Below are 6854 nucleotides of genomic sequence, written 5' to 3'. Positions count from 1 at the left end.
TTTTTTTATGGTTTTAAAACATATTTTAGAGGCCAGCATGACGCATTATTGTTAAGGCAATGGATTCCCACATGGTTAATTGTGATTTGAGTCCAGGACCTAGTAGTTTGCTTTCTAACGTATCCTTTCTTTCTCCCTGTTTCTTTCTAATCAAATTGAATAATAGCAAATAGTAATAATAAATAAAACAAAAATAAATAAATAATTCTTACAAAAGCATTTTAACTATTGCAATACATGCATTCTTCCAAAGTTAACTTCATCATTTTTTAAATTTTTTAAATAAACTGTTTTTATAATATCTAGCTATATCATTATTATAATTATTGCATTGCTTTTAATTAACTATAGGGCATGGACACTCATCACAGGGAGACAAAGAGAGAGAAAGGGAGAGTGAGAAAGCAAGCTACCAGGTCTAGGACTCAAACTGTGGTTGGCCATGTGGGAATCCAGTGACTTAACCACCACACTAGTTGTAACCTGATTTTTTTCCAATTTTAAAGTTTACATTTAATCACGATACATCTTTACAGTGACTACATCACAATTTGAAAAACTGTACATGAAATGGAAGAATTAAAATCTCACCACATACCAGTTCCTTGAGAATTCTGATGATGGCAGTCTCCTATTCTCTATAGAGAAAATTCCACTCAGTACCTGGCCACATGTAAAGATTCTTTCTACCTCTTACTTCCACATGTAAAATAGAGAACGTCATTTCTGGAAAACAAGGTAAAGAATGTTCCCCACTGCTCTGTGAATACTGTCCTCAGCATAATATCAGGGAAAAGGTAAGAAAGAAGCAACTATTTCCTCCTTTATTTCCAACTATAATCTAAAGAAAATTCCCTCAGGGGTCATGAAGCTGTAGAATAGCTTCTGGTTCCCCACAGGGTTTGAAAATTTCCCATCAGTATGATTTTCTAAGACATAATCTTCTATATTTTCACTTGCTCAGGTTTTGGCAAAATTTTCTGTCCATAAGCAGTTAAAGATTTGGTTTGTAACTTATCTTTGGTTTCTATTTTAAGATGCTTTCCTTTTTATTCAAGTGCAGGAGTAGAACATTGTGGATACTGTGATCGAATATACTGTCTTTTTGTAGAATTAGGGCAAAACATCTGAGTACTTACTACATGTAAAAGCTGAGCTCTGGGCTAATGTAGCATCAATCCATAAGGACAGTATGCATTGTTTAAAACTAAATAGGCAATCAGTGTTTTTAAAGGAATATCATCTTACGGGCAGGTATAAAAAGTTTATAGATAAATCAAAATGTTATTGTTTTCCCTCATAAATTGATCTTGATATTCTATAACAATAAAAGCACAATTTCAGGGCCAATGGGTGGTGTGGTGGTTAAGGACCTGGACTCCCACATGGCAGACAGTGCTTTGAGTCCCAGACCTGGTTGCTTGCAACTCACTGCATGCATGTGTATATGCATTCCAATGGAGATGAGCGAAGGAATTGCAAGATCATCCTCATTGGGGGGGTGGGGGGGTGTGAGATCTAGTTTTCTCTTTAACTTTTTCTCTTTGGAGAGTGCACACACCCTATGGCAAAACCAAAAAAAAAAAAAATCCAATTTCTGGTAGGTCGAGGAATTTTTCTCTTTTCATTTTATTTTTAAAAATAACATGACAGATCTGTTTACTTAAAATGAACATAAATTGAGACAGAAGTTTGAGGGACAAGCAGTTGGCATAATGGCTATGTCACTGGATTCTCATGCAGTCGATCGCAGTTTGAGTCCAGACACAGTGGGTGTGTGTGCATGTGTGCCCAAGATTCCAAGAGGAGAATTAGCAAATTAAAAATAAAAATCTGTCATTGAACCAACATCCTTATCAGCTACTATTCCATTTCATCCTCTTCTCTTTATGGCAAAACTGAAAATATCTCTGTAGTGATTATTCTATTTTCCTGTTCTCTTTAAAGAACTTTTCATAATGGTTCAATATATTATGCTTTCTTAAAATTCTCTTCTTTAGGGCACCAGTGACCCCTGTGTCACTAAATTTGATAGTCATTTATCATTTCTCATCTTATAAAATCCATTACTAATATTTAACCCAGTCTTTCTTGATATCCTCTCTTAACATGATTAAAAGTCCCAAATTAATTCTTCAGCCTAGACTTCTTTCTTGAAATTGAGGTCTGAAAGACAACTTCTATGGCATTCTCACCTGAGGGACTAACAGATTTCTTAAAACAAACACATCCCAAGCTGTACTCATGGTTCTGTTCTCATCCCCAAAACCACTTTACTCACCACATTTTCTATCTCAGCTAATGGCACATTTGGTCTTTATCTCATACCCATATCAAGAAATCCTATTGACTAAATCTTCCACATAATATTTCAGATTCAACCACTTCTAAGCACTCATAAAGCTGATAATGATTTCAAAGCCATTATTACTTTGTATTTGGATTATTGCAACTGCCTCTTACCTTCTTTTTCTATTTCTAGCTCTGCAACAGTTGCTCCAATATTTGATCCTCAACACATGGCTCAGTGTCATTTTTTAACTCATAAACCAGACCATGTCACACCTCTACTCAAAACTCTGCAATGACTTTTCATGTCATTCAGGGTAAAAGCTTAAATCTTTACAATTACTAAGAATCTGACAGCCATAATCTGGCTTTCCTGATACCCCTAGAACTCATGCCTGACTACTAATTCTTCTATGACTCCTCCAGTCACTCTGACCCCTTTCTGTTCCTCTCACTGCCCAGGCTGGCTCTTGCTGATGGCTTTACACAGGTTGTTCTCTCTGGCTGGAACACTTTCTCCCCATCATCTGCCTGGCTAATTCACTTTATGCTCATAGAAGGGAAGAAATAATATTCTAGGTAGTACTGTCTTTAGACCCAGTCAAGTAAGGTTCTTTTCCTTTACTTCGCACTTTGGAGTAGCCTGGTTGAAATTGTCTGTTTTTTTCTCCAGTGATTGAGTCTAAGCAGTGCCTTCCACAGGGACATGCCAGCCCTGACATGACTACATGGATCTCATCCCTGTTTTTTCCAGTGCTCTCTAATGCTCTGTCCTACCCATGGGGCAAAATGGACATTCACAGAAACTCTGACTGCTGCACCTACCAAGCTATCTCAGGGTACATGACCAGGAGCTTAGTTCCAGGAGAATAGCCTGGAATGCATATGGCTACAATGGGCGAGTCATTCTTTACTTATAAAATCATATCACCCTGGTTACTACAATAGAATGGTATTTCTCCATCTAGCACTGCAGGTGGTGTGAGTTGACAAGACATCCTTTACCTTGCATCCCTCCTGGACCCCAGGGAGGTCACCTCAGCCCTTCCCAAGGCTCTCTTCCATGCATCAGGCAGATCTCCAAGGAGGGCTATGCTTATCTCTTTTAAATTATTTCAGAACCATTGCTCTGTAATGCTGACTGGCCCTCCAGTTAAGGCACTTTCTTGCTTTCCTTGGGTATAGTAACATCGTGGGCTCCTATGTTCATTTTAAGCCATGTGTGATGAGAAACATGCCTTCCATGACTAGATTCACTGTTTTTTATCCACACTTAAGTCTTTGTCTTCCTCTTTTCTGACTAGAACTAACATAAAAAATATTCATCCTGACTTGTCTGTGTAAAAATAGTGTTTCTTTTTTTTTTTTTTTTGGAGAGGTTTTTGCTATAGGGTGCGTGTTGATCACCAGAAAGACAGAGGGAGACAGAGACAGAAAGTGAGAAATCACACCCCAGGGGGGATGGCCATGCCACAATCCCTTCTCCTCCTTTCTCCTCTCGGGATCTTGGGCATGCACGCATATGTGCCTGGTGTGAGTTTTAAGTCACCAGATCTAGGACTCGAACCATGGCCAACTGCACGGGAGTCCAGCAACGTAGCCATTATGCCACCTGCTGGTCCCGAAAATAGTGTTTCTTATATTTACTGAACTTCTCCATCTTTAGAGTCTTTTTTCCATGTCATCCCATTCTGTTCCTTCAACAGAAAGAAACCATAAAAAAGGTGCAAAAAAAGCATGGAATAAAATAGAAGATGCTAAATATGGTTTGACATGAGAACCAGGGTTCCATTATGAATTGCTCAAGACTGGTTGCTGAGTGTTATTTTTGTTTATTTATTCATTTTATTGCTGTTATTTATTTTAATAATGTTCATATCTGACCAGGAGTGTGGTCCATGTTCAGTTATTATTCTGTGTCAGGACAGACATCTAAAATTTCAATTAAAAAAAGAAAAAACATGAGAGCCTGTTTTCACATTTCCCTCTCTCTGTCTGTCTGTCTCCAATGAGTGCACAGGCTTTCTGGAAAAATTAAAAACAAAACAAACAACAAAACAATTCTCTCCTAGTGCTATACATGATTAAAATGATGGTGATTATAAATTTTCTCATGAACCATTTCAATTCTACATTTTACTTTATGATGTAAATGACTATTTTAAAAAAAAGGGAGGAAAACGTGTTTAAAGACTATGAAGTAGCAAGTTGTTTGATATGGGCCCTCTCTGAAGGAGCCTGATAAACTAAGTCCAAGAACTCACATTTCAATCTCAATGATATGTTTAAAGTAAATTCATTTAAAGTAAACAAAACTGTCTTATTTTCTTTTAAAATAAAATGAAAAAAGAAAAGTATCTCTGACTTCTAGAAATTGGGCTTTTAGGGACCATTGGTTACTGTAATGGCTTTATCACTGGACTCCCATGTAGTTGACCACAGTTCGAGTTCCGGACCTGGTGGCTTAAACTCACACCGGGCGCATGTGCATGCGTGCCTAAGATCCCTAAAGGAGAATGGAGGAGAAAGGATTGCGGAATGACCATCCCCCCTGGGGTGTGATTTCTTGCTTTCTGTCTCTCTGTCTCCCTCTGCCTTTCTGGCGATCATGTGTGCCCTATAGCAAAAACTTCTCCAAAAAAAAAAAATTGTGCTTTTAATGTCATAGAATATCAAGATCAAGTTATGAGAGAAAACATTAATATTTTGATTTACCCATAAATCTTTTCTTTGCATAATATAAGATGTTATTCTTTAATGAACACTAATTGCTACTATAGTTTTAAACAATACATACCATCCTTATGAATTGACACTGCATTAGCCCAGAGCTCAGATTTTACATGTAGTTTGCATTCAGACATTTTGCCCTAAATCTGCAAAAAGACACTGTATTTGATCACAGTATCCACAATGTTCTACTCCCGCAGATGAAGAGAAATGAAAGCATCTTACAATAGAAAGCAAGGAGAAGTTAAAACAAGCAAAATCTAATTTCTCAGAGACAGAAAAGCTTTGCAAAAACTTGAACAAGTGAAATCACATAAGATTGTGTCTTGGAAAATCATACTGATGGGAAATTTCCAAACCCTTTGGGGAACCAGAAGCAATTCTACAGCTTCATGACCTCTGAGGGAATTCTCTTTAAACTCTACTTGGAAATAAAGGAGAAAATAGTTGCTTCTTTCTTTCCTTTTCCCTGAGATCATGCTGAGGACTGCACTTACAAAAAAGTGGGGAACATTATCTACCTTGTTTTCCTAAAATATTCTTCTCTCTTTTAGATGTAGAAGTAAGAGGTGGAAACAACTTTAACAGTATGGCCAGGTACCAAGTGAACTTTTCTTGATAGAGAATAGGAGATGGCCATCATCATTCTCGAGGTACTGGCATGTGGTGAGATTATAATTTTTGCATTTTATAGACAATTTGTCAAATTTAAACCTTTACATTGTATAAACTAGAAATGTCAAAAAATAGGGCCAGCAGCTGGTGTGGCGGTTAAGGCACTAGACTCCCACATGGCCAATCATGGTTTGAGTCCCGAACCTGGTGGCTTGCTTTCTCACTTTCTTTCTCTCTCTCTCTCTCTGTCTGTCTTTGGTGATTATCCATGCCCTATAACAAATTTTAAAATAATAATAATAAAGTTAAAAAAATTGTTTATGGAACACTGTATTAAAAATGTAAAAAATGATGCTTCAGTTAACTTTGGAAGAATTCATACATTGTAATTGTTAAAATATTTTTTCAGAATTTTTTATTTAATTTTATGTGTTATTAGCATTATTATTATTCAATTTGCTATAGAGTATGAACAGTTGGTTTATGTAAAGTGGAGACATACAATGTCTCTTATAACATGGCTTGCTTCACTCAGCAATAAATCTTCCATATTCATCTCCTCTATCAAATTTCAGGATTTTTATTTATAGCTGAGTAGTAGTTCATAGAGTATATGTGCCACACTTTTTCAATCCATTCATCTGTTCATGGACATTTGGATTAGTCCCATGTCTGAGCAATTGTAAATAATGCCACAAGAAACATAGATGTCCAAGCACTTTTCTGGCTGAGCGTTCTCCTATCCTTTGTGTAGATACCCCGGAGTGGAATTGTTGGATGATATGGTAGTTCTATTTGTAGCTCTTTGAGGAACCTCCATATTGTTCTTCTTAGTGGCTTGAATAATTCACATTTCTTATTCTTTTAGTTTGTACTGACAAGATTTACTTAGAAAAATGTATGCAAATGTGACTGATATGTACATATATATGTGAATCTAAAATTTACTGCTTCAAATATAATTACAAAACACAACTTATTAATGACAACTATATCACTGATTCTTCTTATAGTTTTGAACGTTATATATACCTCAACATTGAAACAGAAGTTTCTATTATTCTCGTCTGGAGGGTGGGGTAGGCTAGGCCCATGGTATGGTGGCTTATGGAAAATGTACAATAGAGCTTACAGTCTTTAGTATAAGATTCTGAATGCATTAACCACAAACGCCACCTCCTTTTTCTTTTTCTTTTTCTTTTTTTTTTCTTTTTCTTTTG

Source organism: Tupaia chinensis, unplaced genomic scaffold, assembly GCF_000334495.1.
Source record: "Tupaia chinensis unplaced genomic scaffold, TupChi_1.0 Scaffold000122_1, whole genome shotgun sequence".
NCBI lineage: Eukaryota > Metazoa > Chordata > Mammalia > Scandentia > Tupaiidae > Tupaia > Tupaia belangeri.
Note: the sequence above shows the minus strand (reverse complement) of the source record.